Genomic DNA, 17,863 nt, shown 5'->3' with positions numbered 1-17,863 from the left:
TAACGTGTTACAAAGTGACCCACGTTTGTCTCTGAAGTAAAGACTGGACTACAATAGAGCTGTTTGGAGCAGTTTGTGAACAGTGTTTTCTGTTGGAGACGGTAAGGCCCTTTGGGGTGGACTTTGGGCTTTTTCACTTTGTAAACCTATTACATGCACAAAAAAAGATATATAACACAATAAAGGAAAGGGAAAAGCCAAAAAGCACAATATGAGCACTTTAAGATGCATCCTTGAAAATGTTTGAATTTTTTTTTTTATATAAAATCATACACACTTTTCCCAGAGAATTTACTAAGAAAAAAAAAGATTTTGACCACTTTATCTGACCTGTATCTTCAAACATACTCTAAATCTACCATACACTGACGTTGCCTGTTGCTGACAACAACACATTTACTTCAGATTAAACCTGGAGAATATCTGATATTCTGCACATAAACACATATTTTTAAGTATGACTATAATTCTAAAAGCTTTTATTTGGGTAAAAATGTGTAAATCAGGTTTCAACATCATGAAAAAGCCAGTAATGCGGTCGCCCTGTACTTAAGATGGATTTATTGTGTTGTGTTTATAGTATTTATCCCTTTTTCCAGATTTGTAAAAGTCTCTTTTTCCTAAATATACTTGTCATATATTTTTGTATATTAACAGACTGTAAATTAGCATTTAAGTCGGTGAACCTCAGAATTTATACAATTATGTGACACATTGTTGTAGTATCTTAAGGTACTACACATGCTGCCCGTGTATACTTGTTGTATTACTAATATAGATGTCAATATGTTCCTTTTTTACAGAAACTCCAATACAGATTTATGTAAAGTATTTGTGCCATGAAAAAGGAATTCAGATTTGCTCTAATAAGAGATGAAATACAGTCACTGTGAGAATGTCTTATACCACCTCAGTCTTTTTTACATTCCGGCCACAGCTTCCTCTATGCATCACAGTCAGCTTGTTTTGCTGATTTGTAAATGAACGTTGATGAGTTAACCGAGGCATCTTTAATTATGACATCTTATTAAAGCGTTGGTGCGCCAAAGTCCCATAAAGAAAAAAAAGTTCTTACTTCCAGTGGTATCTAGCCTAGGCATGGGCTGGTATACGATTCTGACGGTGTGATAACCTTCAGTAAAAATAGCACGGTTTCACGGTATTGCAATTACAGCAAAAATAATTTGTTTTTTTAAATGTCTGGGTAAAAAAAAAACACAATGTATTTTATTTTTAAACACACTGCACACTGGCAGGGAGACGGATTACTAATCTGCAGTTTCTCTCCGCAAATAATTAATGTTGTCACAGTGACACATGTTGGATGCACAAAAACAAAAGGCATGGAAGGATTTAGGACAAAATAATGAAACGTATAAGTCAACAGAAACAAATCCAAATATCCATGCAGGATAGAAAACACTATGCAACATATATAGTGAAGGTTTGTCAAGGTTTTGACACATCAGTCCAGAAATCTTCCACTCTGGTACAATGGAGAAAAATGGCATTTTGTTGCTTACAGTTTTTTAATGAAATGAGTTTTTTGTTGTTGTTGTGATTAACAATTTGACCTTAATGAGTTTTCTAATGAAAGGTGTTCACTTTGTTTCTGGAAAGACACGTTGGTGGTTCATTTTTCAAAGGATTGGGCTTTTTGTATTTGTTTTTATTGTAAACAAATCTCATGAAAAGACCAAAACCAACAAAGGTTTTGACTTTGTTGTCATTCACAGAAAATGAAATTTGTCTATAGGCCTACATAGGAGCAGTGTGCCTTTTGGTCATGGGGCACTGACCAATATTGTACAAGATTTTTGGTGGGGGGAAGAATCCGGGGGAACCCAGAGACACACAAATACAGGGAAAACATGCAAACTCCACTCAGCAAGGACCGGGGAATGAACCCAGTACTCGGCAGTGCCTACTTGCTGTGGGACGACAGTGGTAACCACTGAGCAACCATGACAACAATGTCCATCTCTCAAAACAGAGCCGCTGCAAACTAGTTGAGAGAGAAATCTCAGATTGGACAGACAGACAGTCTAGTTGCTGTCTGGATTACCCTGCAGAGATCTGAGGGGTGAACTCGCTCTTTCAAAATCTACAGTTGTAGTTCATAGTTTTGCCAAAAGATGGCAGTAATCAGCCACCAAATTCCACACTGCAAACTGAATCCAAGAATGGAACAGTTCAACTCTCAGTAGAATGCACACAACTTGAAGGTATTTCACAAACATTTTCTAAAAAAAAGTTGTATTTTAGCTCTCTTCCTTCTCGCTTCAATAATCAGACCAGTTTTATACCAAGAACCAATGAAAGATGGAGCTGAGCAAGTCCACACATGCAGGAAGAATCACCCTCTTCAATAAACTTTGGCATTGTCAAATTGTGTCCAAGCTTGTATGTGTGTGTGTGTGTGTGTGCGCGCGTCTGAGAAAGACAGCATCCCAGGGTGTGCCCATGACAGAAAAAGGTGGTTGAAATGCCTGATAGGCCCTCGGGTGCCTCAGAAATCTGCTGATCTGTCTGTCTCCAGACTCTGTGCGTTGGTCAAGACTTTTTAGAGGCCAGATTATCAGATACCAGTTTTGAATGAGGCTCTATTCAGGTTCTCTGGTCTCATTGGAGAGAGCCGAGGAACTGGAAGTGGGACAGAGGCGTGGGGACGCATCCCAGTCCTGGAGGAATAGGGACAGCATGGAGGGTGGGGGGTGTGTGTCTGCATGGGGGGTGGGGGTGGTTGGGGGGTGTCTTGGTAGATGACCTCACCATTACGGGAAACTTTCCCACAGCCTGCACACAAAGAAGGCCGTCAAAAGGTAAAAAGGATGAGAAAGAATAGAAATGTAACACAGTGTGTAAAACAGGAGGCAAAGTGTGGAAGAGCGGTTAGTCGATAAGAAAGAGGCTCTTTCGGCGAGGGGGGAGTCGTCTTCCCTTTTCAGCGATCCACAGATTTCCGGGCTTGATTAAAGTTTAAAAAACAGGCCTGACATAGAGTCTGCTCAGTTTGGCTCCCGTCCTCTCTCTGCTGAGTCACCTGCCGCCATTTTGTCCCCTAGCTAGACCTCTGATTGCACTTCCTGCCGAACTTCCTGTCAGGTGCAGGCGGCCCACCAGCACCTGGTGGCCCTGCGGTTTTCACAGCCGCTGCCGCTGCCGCTGGACGGCATCACATTCCTGGCATTGCTCGCTGGTTGGAAATCCAAAGGCCGGCTTCCGTTCGGGAATGCCTCCCTCACACAGTCCCTCTCTGCCTCTGATCCCCGGCCTCCTCTCACTTTATTTGAGTTAGCTATTTAAAGCCCGTGCTAAGTGCGGCGCTGCTGCTCTGGCTGCACGGAGGAGCAAACACACACTCCATCTCACACACACCGAAACCACACCGGCCCACAAATAATCCCTCTCCTATTTTTAATTCGGTGGGCTGAAGGGACACAGCCTGCAGGGCTGACTGCGACCAGGCTGACAAACCTTTTTTTTATTTGTTATGCGGAGCTTTGTTACTGCGCCAAACATGGTCAGTGTGTGATCAGCTTTCAGTGATATGACGATATATTGGTACAAATGAGTGCAATCACTAATTACACTCTTTATCACAGGTGGTACATACATTTACACAAGTACTGTGCTTATGTAGAACTTTGAGGTACTTGTACTTTACTTTAATATTTACATTTTATGCTACTTGTTACGTCTTCTGCCCTACATTTCAGTTGATCTTTCTGGTAAGCTAGTTCATTAAAGTAAAGTTTCGAATGCGGAACTTTTTACTTTAGTGTAATGAAGTATGTAGGCTATGTACTGCAGAGAAGAGTATGTAGAGAGTGAAGTTGTGTGTCGGTAGTACATGTACAGTGTAGGTTTCGGTTTGTCCATGAATAAATGCTGCAGCTCCTCAAGACTAACATTTGAGGCTGTGGTTCATAATTGCCATGGGGTGAAACCTCAGGTTGTTTAACAAAGTAACATTGATTACACAATAACACTCTAGATAAAAAAAACAGAGCAATAACTTGTTGAAAATAGCATGATTACATTGAAAAGCATGTCATGTGATTTGCTACTTCAGTAAACAACAAACTAGGTCTAGACCAAGCCTTGTTTAACAAAAGTACTTATTGTTGGGGTGAGCAGCGTGCCCTTACGTAGTCACATTAGTAGTCCCTTCTTACTTTTGGCTGGCTGGTAATGGGCGGAGCTTAGCAATTAACCTGGTGGCTCAGGTGTGATAAGGCTGCTGGGTAGCAGCGTCCTGTTGAGAGATTTTGGTGCTGAACAACCTTGAGAGTGGGGCTGGGACAATATGCTTTTCTCCCGATTTGATTTTTTCACAATACGTAGGTTCCAATTCGATTTGTATTGCGATTTTCATTTATTGCGATTCTTGAAGTGTTGCGATTCGATAGTATTGAGTATTGCGATTTTCTTTTCCTTCTTTAACAAAAACAAAAGATGAATAATGCCCCTCTAGAGACAATATATCATGAAACATTTCTAAAGAAGTAATTGTTTTCTAAAAATGAATCACATGTCAGTCAGTCAGTCTGACATTTATTTAATTTGTCAAGAAGTACATAACATGTATTTTCTGCTTTCACTCTGTTTTGCTGGAAACGATGTAGTTGCTGTCGGGGGTACAATATAAACAAAAAATATTAATTTATTTATTTTTTTTTAAATCATCGCAAAAGAAATCAGGATACATACATAAATACATTTTTTCCCCTTCCCTTACTTGAGAGTGTGCGTTTTGGACCAACCAACAACAAAAAAACTGGAACAAGAATTGCCGACAGATGCCGTGTGGGCTGTAACTGACCCCTTACACACAAACACACCTGTATGTGAAGTTGTATGAGCAGGAAATCAGTGTTACTCAACATCACGGAAGGTGATTCATATTTTAGATTCATGTGTTTGACACAATAGCGAAACATGAACACACCACAGAAATATGGTCCTAATACTCCCCAGCATCAAAGACTCACATACTCACATAGTTTGTGGGTGTGGCTTTATGAACTACACACACACACACACACACACACACACACACACACACACACACACACGCCAATCAAGATTTCTGGCCTACGTGCTCTCAGGCACATGCTGAGAAAGCAGTGCTTATATGGCTGGCCTCTTCATTGCATTGTCTTTGGTATAACTGACTGAAACACACTGTTTTTGTACACAGACACAGACACCCCCCCCCCCCACACACACACACACACACACACACACACACACACACACACACACACACACACACACACACACAAAAGGCCTGGGTAGTTGGGTATCAGCGTCAGTCTTAATGAACCTGTCTCCAGGGGGCGGGGCCGGGGTAATGTCCCACACAAAGAGCTCCCGCTGGGCCACCGAGCCAACCAGAGGCCAACAGATTAACTTGCATTACATCAGCATCCCCACAATACACCTAATGAGTGAGGGATTATTTGTATGCGTGTGTGTGTGTGTGTGTGTGTGTGAGTCGGCTCTCATGCCATTGCAATTAAATGCGATGACTCACTTTTGCTGATTCAGTCAATTTATCGTTTCAGTGTGGGATCAGCTGTGCAGGAAGAGGTGTTTGGGGACAGACACATCTTAAAATACATTTTGTCTCCTTTAAGCTACTCTAACAAATTTTTTATATAAAACAATATGTAATATATATATATATATATATATATATATATATATACATATTGTTTATATAAAAAATAATATGTGTAAAAATAACTGCCGTGAATGGGCTTCATTCCATTTCAGATTGCAGCAAACAGTACATGAGACAAACACATGAAACTGTATTTTATTATTGTTATCTTTATTGTTTAAATCCTCAACTACAACATTAGACAAAAACATCAATATTACGAATATTATGTATTTTTATCTCTCCTATCCGCCGAGCGGTAATTACTACGTCACTACGAGTTTTCAGCTGATTTTTTTTTTTTACGTTATTACGGCACATAACTTACTGGAACAAAACTGAGCAACGTGTTGTTGCTGGTGACAAAACCACTGATTAAATATGTACATTGAAGCGATACTGGCATTTAAGACCCGCTGATCACTGTCCAATTCTCTGATATGAATGCCCGCATTGCATTGTGGGATATCGGCTTTGAATGCGTTCAGCTCGGCTCATATCGTAGCCTACTGTTCTGTCTTATTGACTGTAATATTTCACCAGTAATAAGACCGAAATAATATTATTAAAATAAAGAAATGCATACCATGATAACATCTAAATAAATGTTGATAGATTAGCATTCTAGTTTTAAAAATATCAATAAACAACAAAGCAATCCAGCTTCTGTGTGAAATAATCTTAATCAATGCTAGTGTTGCATGGTGTCTGCTGAATGTGTAAATAAGCAACTGTTGGCCAACAGATTTACCACATTAACTTCATAAAATACGTACATTTTGTGTTTTCGGCTTGTTCGGCAGCTTTAAAAAGGTCCGTTGGGGCTTACCTTCATTGGGATGGTAGGTCTTATCTTACCATCATCCCAATGAGGACAATAAAAAGATTGTACTTACCAAGTTAATTTCTGAAGTGACGCAACTATAGCACTACAAATAACGTCAGACAATCAGGGTTTTAGACAAACTTGTTTGTTAGAGAATCCCATCACAGTTTACAGACAAACTTGCTCGTTCAACTTTGACAAGCTGTAATTACTGGAGTTGTGCACAGTTCTTTTTGGTGCATGGAGTGATTATTTCCAACTTTTCAGGTGTACTCACTTTTAGGGTAACCCTCAAACAACGGTGTTCCCAGATCTCAGCAATTACTTTACTGCGTGAAATGGTGTGTCTGTGCGTCTCTTTGTTCTGTTTCCTGCCTCTCTGCACAGTGTTTTATTAGACCTGACGTACCTCTGGTTCACATTTCAACTATGGTTTTTTTTCCATCTTCAGTTTCAGCCTCATTCTTTCTCCTTTTCTTTTTTATTTCCTGTCTTTTATTTGGATTTGTCTGTGCACTTAAAAACTTTACAGAATGTGGGAACAAAGTAGTGAGTCTACGTGTATCTCCTGCGGAGAAAGAAAACCATGCTGCCTGAGCTGTTTGGCCCTCTGCATCCAACTTTCTTTTCTTCCTTTCTTTCTCTTTTTTTGACCCATCAGTATTCTCATTCAGCATTTCTACCATGTGAGTTTTGAATGCCATGACCCAGTTTTCTTTCTGTCTGCTCTCAAGGAAAGAAAGCAGAGCCTTAAAAGGGGACCGGGACAGAGGGGTACTCCGAGTCAAATCAACAAATAAAATCAATCAACTGATTAGAAAAAGTAAATACACTCTGAGTGTAGGGAAACATAAAATGAGAGGGGCAGACAGAAATAGAAAAGGGTTGTTTGGGATGGCTGCACAATGGGCACCAGTGTGGAGAGCCTTCAGAACATCGCTCCACATCTCTCCTGTCACACCCTTCAAATATAAGCAGGGGTTGCCCGGGGTAATGGGGGGAGGAAATGAAGGGACGAAAGGCATCCGTCCAAAATCGTTTCAGTGGTTCATCAACTCGAGACAGGGTGAACGGCACTTCATGCATTCGCTTTGCGGCCCTCTGTCGGCTATAACCGCACTATGCAAGTTTGCCAGATCGGAGATCGGAGATCGGAGTTCGAATGAGACATACGATAGCGGTATTGGACAATTCTGCTTCCAACCTGTAGGGGGACCGAAGAGGAAAAGTGCTTTGGTGTTGCTTTAACGCTACATGATTGTTCACCGCAGCATGAAGTTGGGTTGCTTTTCTCCAAAAAATGTATCAGACTCAACTTTTGCTGCAGGCATTCAAAACAAACGGAAAGACTTGTGATTTTTGCCAGACTGTCTGACGACCGACGCAGTGTTGCTGAGTGAATGCTCAGCCAGCGCCTCACTGTCTTGACCATATGCACGACCGTACTATCTTTACCTTTATTATATTGCCTGAAAACAACACCAGGCTGCTACAGTATAACCATACAGACCTCTAAACACTTCAGACTGCACGCTTGTAACTCAACATTTCTCCGTTCTTGGCTGAGATGGACGACATAGCACGGCATAAAATAGCCAGCGGATAGCGGCTATTTAAATAGCACCTTAATCCCGACAAAACAACAGAGGGAATTTCAGCTTGCATGCACATTTAAAAAAAACAAAAACGAATATTCAAATCCCTAAATTGAAAATGCAATACCCACCCATCGAAAGAATATTAGAATATTTGAATCCAGCCCTAACTGTCTCCCTCTACAATCAAGGAACATTATTACATGAGTTCAGTTCATGTTGATGAAGGATGCTCACCTCCTCAATCAGTTACTTTCCATTATTCCAATATTATGCTGTGATCAGACTACAGAATGTCACCCCCCCGATACTGGCCCAAACTGACAAGAGCAAAAATGAGCATCAGGACCAACAATTCTTTGTTTTATTTCATGAAGTGGACATAGTGTAAGACATCACTATCTAGGATGATTCATAGTGTCTGCATCTCATGGCCCACATTTGACAGCTCCTCAACTCCTCGGTCCTCGGCTGAACCGGAAGTTGTTCTGTCCCTCCTCTGTGAAGGCCGTCTCAAAGCTCTTATTTCTGCGCTGAGGAGCGGGCATAGAGGAGGGATCATTGAGGAGCGATAGCCAAGGATACACGAGAGCAGCCTTCCCGGAAGCCGTGCAGCTGAAGGAGTTGCTAACTCCGCCCAAGCAGTTGACAAATTCATGTGACGCTTCAGAGGAAAGGATGTCTCATCCCTCTAAAAACACATTTGCTCGATGCCTCTCTCCTCCCATGATTCCCCTAGAGTCTCTCCCGTGCCTCCTCGGCGGGAGGGACCAAGACGCAAGGAAGGTAGGCAATTGGAGGACTCAAGGAGGCAATTTAAGGGCTATGAGATGCACCGAGTGTCTCGACAGAAATGTGTTATAATGCTTTTGCCTTCCCTCGCCTGGTTTGACAACTTCTACAACATGATCCAATACACTGGCCCATAGAACCACAGAGAGCCGTTCCACAAGAGAAAAACTGCAACTCTGATCATAAATACATAAACAACTACACTATAGACTATGAATATGATTCTTCAATTACATGGTTTACCTTCCTTGTCTTCTGGCAGATTTGGGGGATAGAGAAAAAAGTTTAGTTTGGATGCTTAAAATAATTTACCTCATAATTCCAGGTTTAGGGAGCTGAACAGAACGATGTCTGCACCAAATAAATGTATCAGGGGAATTACTAGAGTACTGAGATCACACTGCAGACCTACTACACCGTATTTATCGAAGCATGGAAACATTTTACACTTTATTATTCTGGGCATTTTTACACCTACCTCATTTGGTCCAGTCTTTCGGACTTTTCGGTTTGGTCCGAAACAAAATTGCAGGTGAGAAAGGTGCCTCGGACCAGGGTCCAGATCAAACGACCAAATTTTAGTCCAATCAAAAGAGGTGGTCTCGGTCCGGACCAAAGTGAACCATGGTTCGGTTCGTTTGCAGTATGAAAACACTTTTTGGATGGTTCGGACTTTCGGACCAATTACAGGAAGTTAGGCAACTATGTACCATAGAGGAAGAAGAAAAACCCCGGTACCCACCCCCGCTAGAACAAGCAAAAATGAGTCGTGGAAGTACGTGGGGATAGGAGGAGATTAGATATTTAATTTCAGTTTGGTCAGACAAAAACAATAAAAGTCAATTAGAAAACACTCACAAACATTTACAAAAAAATATTCTGAGCGGACGAAAGAGAGAGGGTATGACAACGTCAACGTCAGACACACGCCCCTCTACTCACCAATCAAAGGGAGACGCCACACACGTACGTGGTGACGACACGCCGTATGTATGTCATTGAAAGTTCTTAACCCCCAATTTCCACCGGATTCGGAACGGCGGCAGAGTCATTAGGTTTCCATTAAAGTCATTGGCCCTCATTTATGAAACGTGCGTACGACCTAAAACAGGCGTACGACGGACGTACATCGATTACTACGCAAAGCTCGGCATTTATCAATTTGGACGTGAGCGTAGGCTGCGATCAAATCTCACGTCTGGTCTGAACTCGTGTACGCAAGTTTCTGAGTGAGCGTGGCCTTGCAGTGCAGCATATACTCAGTTTAACAGGAGAAGGAGAAGTCATCAGTTGATCACTTATCAGCAATGGCAGATCTGGCTCTATTAGAAGACCTCTATGAGCCGGTACAATAGTGCACACATACGCACACGTGCCACGTTGGAGCGCTCAATCGGATTGTTTAAGGGCAGATGGCTCGCATCAGTGGGGGGGGACCCTATACACGGCAGAAAAAGTCAACATTGTTTTAGCCTGTGGGGTTCTGCGCAACATCTCGCAGGGAAACTGGGTGCCATAAATGTAGCGATGGAGCCAGATGACCCGATGCCCAGAGAGCAGTGTCCAGAACAGCCCCAACTGAAGGAGACAGGATATTATTATTCCTCGCTTTTAAAAGGTAGCCTATAGTGTTATGTTTGGCAATGATATTCAATACAGGAAACATGACGAGGCACGACATTTTTATTTATTATTCAGGTTTTCATTTCTATGTCGTGAACAATTTTTTTCTGCCATTGACCGAGTTATTTCGGCTTGTTTTCCCAGCCCCTCTGCTGTCAGGAGACAGGGTCGAGGTGGTGGTCCAGCACGGGGGGGGGCGGAGGACACGCACTCTCCATCAGCTGTTGCTCCGTTCTGACTCATGAAAAAAAAACACGAGTAAAATAAAAGACACTGCATAAACTCCGCTACCGTGTGTTTATTTAAATATAGGTACACCATGTAGGCCTAAGAGATTGCAATATGCCTGTATATTACTATTAGGACTATAGAAAATGCGTCAAGGATGTATTAATAAATAGGCTAAACTTCAGCTGGACTCCGATTTACTACGGCAACACTGTTGACCGCATCAGTGATCTCTTTTCATCCCGCATTCTTTCTCCAGCCTTTAATACCAGTTTTCAAGCTGCCAAAAAGTACACACGTTAGTGCAAATGAACCAGAGATATCAGGGTTTCAATCTCCACCTCTGAAAAGAGACGCTTCTCAGCCGGATTACGTCTCGCCATGTCGTAAATTGTAGGGGCGAGGCCTCAACACCCAGAATATATTGGGGCGTGATATTTAAATGACGATCGTTTCCAGCCGCCGCATTTATCAATGTACGACCATTCTTACGCTCTGATTGGTGTGATACGAACGTTTCATGAATCACACGTGAAGCCTGTCGTAAGATGATTTCTGCGCTCATATCTGCGCTGGTTTCTACGTTAGGTTGTAAATGAGGGCCAATGTGTGTATTTCCACTGACTGCAGAACGGCTGCGTTCTGACTGCGTCCCAGCTCCGGCAATCTGCAGCCCTCCGGAGCAGATACACAGAGCTTCTATTTTTGCCGGACGCCGGAGAGCAATTCAGCACAATTCAGGAAGTCGAGCACAGAAACTAAATAAAACATCCAGTTAATTTTCAAATTTAAATACACCGTGCTCACGGCAGATCATATCTCCCTGCACTACACCTTGAAAACACAGCACAGAGCTGTTTCCCCTCTACTCCTCTGGATGGAAACTAACTGTTGTTGGTTTTGTGGTTCTATTTTACGTGAATTTGTGTGATCTCGTGGGTCCTCGTGACTACAGCTGTCAGTCCGCAAACAAAACCGGACCTGGAGGGTATTGACGGACGGCAGAGAACGGAGCCGGCACGCGGCGGAGCCATTCCGCAGCCGTTCTGCAACCGGTGGAAATTAGGAGTTAGTGCGCTAACAAATTCACTATGTGAAACCAAAAAGAATCAAATGTATACAATGTAATTAAACACAAACATTGGTTTGGACCTTGGACCAGACTTTTAGGTGTGAAAACGCCCTCAGACAGTAGTTCAACTTAGTTTGCTTGTATAATATTATATTATATTAGTTATGTTGCACCATTTTGAATTTTATAGCTATAAACATTTTTATTTCATTTATTTATCAGGATAATGATATTAATCAACATTTCTGTAAATGTGCCAGTGTTAGCCAACCGGCTAAATTTCAACTGTAGTCCTTTGGCGGGATGTTTTGAGACCAGAGCAACAGGAAACAGCGAGACATTAGTACAGGTTAAAATGTACATATAGAAGACAACAAGACGCCGTGAAGACAGCAAAACTTGACACATTGACTTCATACATCCTCTGATCATGGCTGCCGTGTCCCTCGTCATGTTGCAGTAAAGACTCATTCTACTGAGCTAAAGCTGTGGCTGCAGGTTAGATCTACAGTCTCAGCTGATGCTCTTATTCATTAGGTTTCTCTTTATAGCTTGAAAGAAAACCAAATGCAATTTAAGTGCAGCGTGATCTGTTAATTTGTTTAGATTTCCCGCTTAAATCTTAAGTGTCATCGAGTGTTACAGGGTCACAAGTCCCCAAAATAGCCCTCAAGGATAATAAAGTGATTGTCGGTCCATGTGACTCGCTTTGTAAAGACGCAGTGTCAACTGGGGTTTATATCACAAATTTAGGATTGCTAAATTTAGGATGACTAGATTTAGTGTTACTAAATGATCAGGATAATTCACGAAGCCCTTTCAGACTCTAAATCAAGTCTTCTGAAGTAAAAAATAGCTCCTCTGGGTTTCACTCAGTGCATTTTTCTAGCTAACTTAATAATCCTGCCTTGTGAGACGGGCCTCCGGCATGATTCAGATCAAGGAAAACAAACTGCAGGCGTGAGTGTGTCCTTCTGCTGTCAGCTGCTCCGGAGCGTTGAGCTTACTGAGGTTTACCATGATAATTACCAGATGTGTGCCTGAAATGGTTAATTTGTCTCCCAAAGTTTTTTTTTTTTTACGAGGCTACTAGATTAAAGCTCATCTCTCTTTCTCTGAACTCTATTGACAATCCACCTTCTCATTTTCACCTGGAACAGCTAATTGTGTCAGACAGGACTGATTAAATCTTTTCTCATTACTGAAACAGAGGCGAGTATTTGGGTCGAGGCCAGCCAGCGTCAGCTGTCAGCGACTCTGTCTCCTCCTCCAGTCTCTCTGGCTGTGTGTGCTATGATGTCATGCTGCAGCGGGGGTGTGTTCTGGGGTGTGTTTGGGGTGTTGGTGGTGAAAGGCGCTGGGGCAGGATAACAATGATGGCTGAACCCTTGACCTTCTGGTCGTGACCTGTTAGCACGGCATCACCAGCCGGGTAAAACCTCTTTGCGGCAGCGGGGGGGCAGACCCCTCAAGGGTTGACTAGCCTGCTGTTAGCATTAGCCTGGGCTAAAGACCCGGGGTCTCGATCTCGAGGCCAGAGGGTCAGGGGAAGACCCTGAGCCAACAACTCTTTTTCTGAGCGCTCACATACCTGCATACAAAGCCCAATCAACTACATTTCTGCACACACACACACACAAAAAAACAAAAGAAAGAAATATAAAACACAGGTAACCTGATGCACATTCATACACTTCAGCTCATACACTCATTCAAGAATGCATGCATGCATGCACGCACACACAATCCCATCCAGGTACGGTTACCTCTAACATAAACATCTACACCCAAAGAAAGCAAGACAGCCTCTCGGGGACACAATCCTGTATCCTGAGCCCTGCCACTGATAAGCGCCTTGTGTGACCGGGACACATGGGCCGAGATTGGGCTAATTCAGCACCTGGGAACCCCTCCGCTCTCTTCCTCCACCCTTGTCTAGCTCCCTCTTTGGGAACAAACCCAGCCTTGTGCAACTCCCAACAATGTCAGTGACACTCTACACTGCCCCATAGCCACTAATTGTTCGCTCACAATGCTTCCTGGTATTGTGTTCAACAATGCCCACTCTGAATAGAGAGTCTAACCTACTTGTATTGTCGCTAATTGGTTTCTCGAGAGGAGTAGAAAATGGGGAGAGAAAGGCAGAGGAGATGTTGGTAATGGACTGCGGTTTCATCGGAGTCGCCAGTAAATAGAGTTCACAAAGGGCTTTGTGGGGTCGAGGGCCGAGGGTCGGAGGTGAAGAAGAAGAGGTGCACCTGCACTCTCCACAGGCTGACAATGAGCTTATTCAGCTGCTCTGCCCAGCACGACGACGGTGGACGGAGGCAGTCCCGGAGAGACGACCAGAGACACACACACACACACACACACACACACACACACACACACACACACACACACACACACACACACACACACACACACACACACACACACACACACACACACTTAAAACAGTAAGAGGCAGAAATAAAAGAGAGACAGAGGGAGGGGGTTAAAAAAAGACTATCTTTACATCTTAAAGAGAAGTGACTATTAATGTATTGTTCTGTGCAATAAATGTTTGGACTCTTTTGTAAAGCAATCCCACTAAAGTAATAACAGATAGGGAAGAGGAGTGTAGGAAACAGTAAAGAAGAAACAAAAGGAAGGAAGACGAGGAGATGGAAGAAAATGGAAACATGGGAGGACAGACAGAAGTAAAAAAAATGGGAGGAGGCAAAAATGGGAGGAAGAGTTAAAGAAAAATGGACAAAGGGGGAAGAAACGTGGAAGACAAAAGGCAAGAACGGGGGAAGAGAGAAAAGTGAAAGTAAGGGGGAGGAAGAGAAGAGAAGAGATAACAAGAATAAAAGGGGAAGAGAGAAAAAGAAGACTTAAGAAAAAAAACTGAGGAGAAAAAAGTAGAATAAAGAAAGAGGAAAAAAAGAGGGGGGAAAGGAAAAGTGGAGAGGGGTGGAAACAGGAAGAAGTGAAGAGTGAGGGAAAGAGGAAAGATATGAAGAGAGGAGAAGAGAAGACAAGTGAAAAGAAGAGTGAAAAAAATGGAGAAAACAGCAGAAAGAAAAGGAAAGAGAGAAAAACAGAAGATAGATATAAAGAAATAGATAAGCATAGCTAGAAACATGCATGCAAACAGAGAACACACACACACACACACACACACACACACACACACACACACACACACACACACACACACACCTGCGTTATAAATTGCCATGAAGTCCCGAGGCCATGTTTTTGTTTCCATTGTAAATGTAACAGGATAAATGCAGCCGCTGCTGACAGAGGAGTCCAGTCGCTGTCGGAGACACTCCCAGAATGTAAAGACTGCAGTATTGAATGGTTACACTCACTGGTTGGAAAGGGTATGTGTTACAGTGTGTGTGTGTGTGTGTGTGATATCTATATCTGTGTTTGTCAGTTTGTCTGCGTGCATGCATATATGCGTGCTATGTATACTGAAACACATTGGGAAAGTAACCAAGATCTCAGCATCGTTTAGGTATGTGCATGAAAACAGATGTATATTTCTGGATCAGGGTGTTGCGGAGGCTACAGGAGCTGACACGCACCTCCTCAAAAATATAACTGCATGTCAGGGCAATGAAAAGGCAATGAAGATAAGATTTTTTTTTTTTAAATACACAAAAACCTGAATACGTTAGCTGGGGCTTTTTGCTTTCTTCTACACGTTTCCAATGAAGGTAGACGGAGATTGTTAATAGTGAAAACATGAGGTTCTCTGTTTTAGTAACATTAGACAAATGTACATTTTGTGAGTCAAACCTCGCTGTAAACGTTGCTCTGTGTCACAGGAGTGATTCAAAAAATGTAAACTTAATACCTAATGTAAGACATATTCATCTGGTGTTGCGGTGGCGCTACATTTACACACTACTTATCTGAAAAATCACGGCATTGGTTGTTTGTTCAAAAGCTTTCAAAACGGGTTTACAAATTCCTGACAAGCAACATCTTGCGGTCATGTGAATGATTATCCTCTAACAGTAACAAAGGCGGAAATAATGTCATGTTGTTGGCGGATAGTTAGACCAAAAATAGCACAGAGGCTGCTCTGGTGTGGACATGTAGCTGCGAGTACAGATGAGGAGATTAGTGGAGATAAGACCCAGGGTGTGAGGGGGATTGGAGTAAATAGATCCATGAGTTTGAAGATTGGGCAAACATCAGATCAGGATTAAAATACTCTGGAAAGTACCGTATCGGTCCGAATAGAAGACGACCCTGATTGTAAGACGACTCCCATCCCCACCCTGTTTCAAGACTCATTTTTGGGAAAGTTTTGAAGACCAAATCTTATTTTTATAAAGAAAATCATTTTATTTGAAAATAATTCTAATAAAAACACATTGAATAAAACAAGGTAGGCTGTTGTTTTTAACATCTTTTAAATTAAAAAAAATATATAAATATAAAAACATCTTTTTTAGATAAATATTTCCAAGGCCTTCAGCTGAATGATTGCTCTGGTAATGGGCATCCCATCATTCCGTTTTTCATTCACGTAATCACACCCTCTCCCGTCCAGACTGATTTCATAAAGTGCCGTATGTATGACGCGCCAATTTGTATGCCATTTTGGCATGTTATCAAGACGCATAATCGCTTTTTAGCGTGTTTATCAATGCCATTCGGCCGCCATTGACCTACATTATGTGTGAATTTTTCTTGTTCCTAAAGTCTTCCCCAATGTTCTTTTCCTAAACCCAACCGACGCCACATGGTGTGTATGTTTACGTCCGCTGTATACAGCGTAGACATACACATGGATAGCTAAAAATGCATACAGATAACACGCCGCCTTCACATTGGCACAGGAGATACGGCTGCAAGACGACCGGAAGTCATTCATTTCCTACGGAGATTCGCAGACCACACGCGAATGGGTCCGAACCGATGCAAACGAGTGTGGTGCGAAAATAATCATGTCAGTTGGTCATCCTGCGTTCAAAAAGTTGAACTCTTAACTTTTAATAAAATAAATAATGATTTCATAACGATATGCTGTCATGTAATCAATTCATTTTGGAGTATGAGAAAAGTTCTTCCATGCAGAAACAATGCATAGGATACCTGCTATGGCTAAGTTGGTTAGCAACAGACATCGAACTATTGACATTATACCGCTATATCACATTCACCCAACCTGACAGATCAACATCCTGGGCAACTTTTCTCCACCCAGCAGCTTTTCTGTTTAGATCTCTTTAAGCCCTCAGATTAGAGGTCATAGAGAATTGGAAATTCGGACACTGACAGAAAGAGTCGTTTTTTTTCTACTGGCTTGCGACGCTTTCAACGGTGTAGTACGACGTCCACTGGGGGGCGCATTGCATATTACGGCGCTGATTTCAAGTGCCAGTGTGAAGGCGGCGTTAGGCTTTTTTGTAGCTGGATATATCCTTTGTTGCATCTAAATATGAACGTGTATAACGTTAGTGATAGTGAGATGCTTGCTACAGTTACACACACTAGTGATGAATCGGCAAAAACACGTTTTATTTCTCTGATTGACTGCTTTGTTCTAACGCCGCTGGGCGCTCTCTCTCTTTCTTCAGTCACTCTCTATCTCTCTCCACCATATAACGTTACCTTTCGGGAGGTCATTGAGGCTCCGTCTATAAACCCTGCCATTTGGACCAGCTGTTTGTGACATTAAAATGAAATGGATTATGGATAATTTCATTTCTATAGTTTATAGCTGACTTTACCAGCTGACTTCTCTATTGGCTGTTGAAACCCTAAACTGTTAATATTACAGTCAATGGTTGTAAAACCAGCCTCTGAGACTTGAACGCAGCGTGACCATCAGCTGTCCAGCTGAGACTTTGTTCGAGATGATCGCTGTGTCTCTCCATGTTTCAGGCCCTTGCTGGCGACATCTGTTGTTGTGGGTATATTAACATAAAAAAAGTCTAGACCCCAAATATATGACGACCCCACTTTTTCATACGTATTTCCAAGAAAAAAAGTGTTATTTCCGAACCAATATTGTATCTTGATGATGCTAATCGTTTTCATTCAATACA

At 42.2% G+C, this 17,863-nt stretch overlaps 1 long non-coding RNA gene across 1 annotated transcript in view; it reads right to left on the bottom strand.

Moving 5' to 3' along the window:
• The window catches only part of LOC114561822 (uncharacterized), a 50,013-nt gene that overhangs the window by 5,796 nt on the left and 26,354 nt on the right, over window positions 1–17,863 (bottom strand). The window lies entirely within an intron of this gene.

Source organism: Perca flavescens, chromosome 9 (assembly GCF_004354835.1).
Source record: "Perca flavescens isolate YP-PL-M2 chromosome 9, PFLA_1.0, whole genome shotgun sequence".
Classification (NCBI taxonomy): domain Eukaryota; kingdom Metazoa; phylum Chordata; class Actinopteri; order Perciformes; family Percidae; genus Perca; species Perca flavescens.
This window is presented reverse-complemented; position numbering and strand designations above follow the sequence as displayed.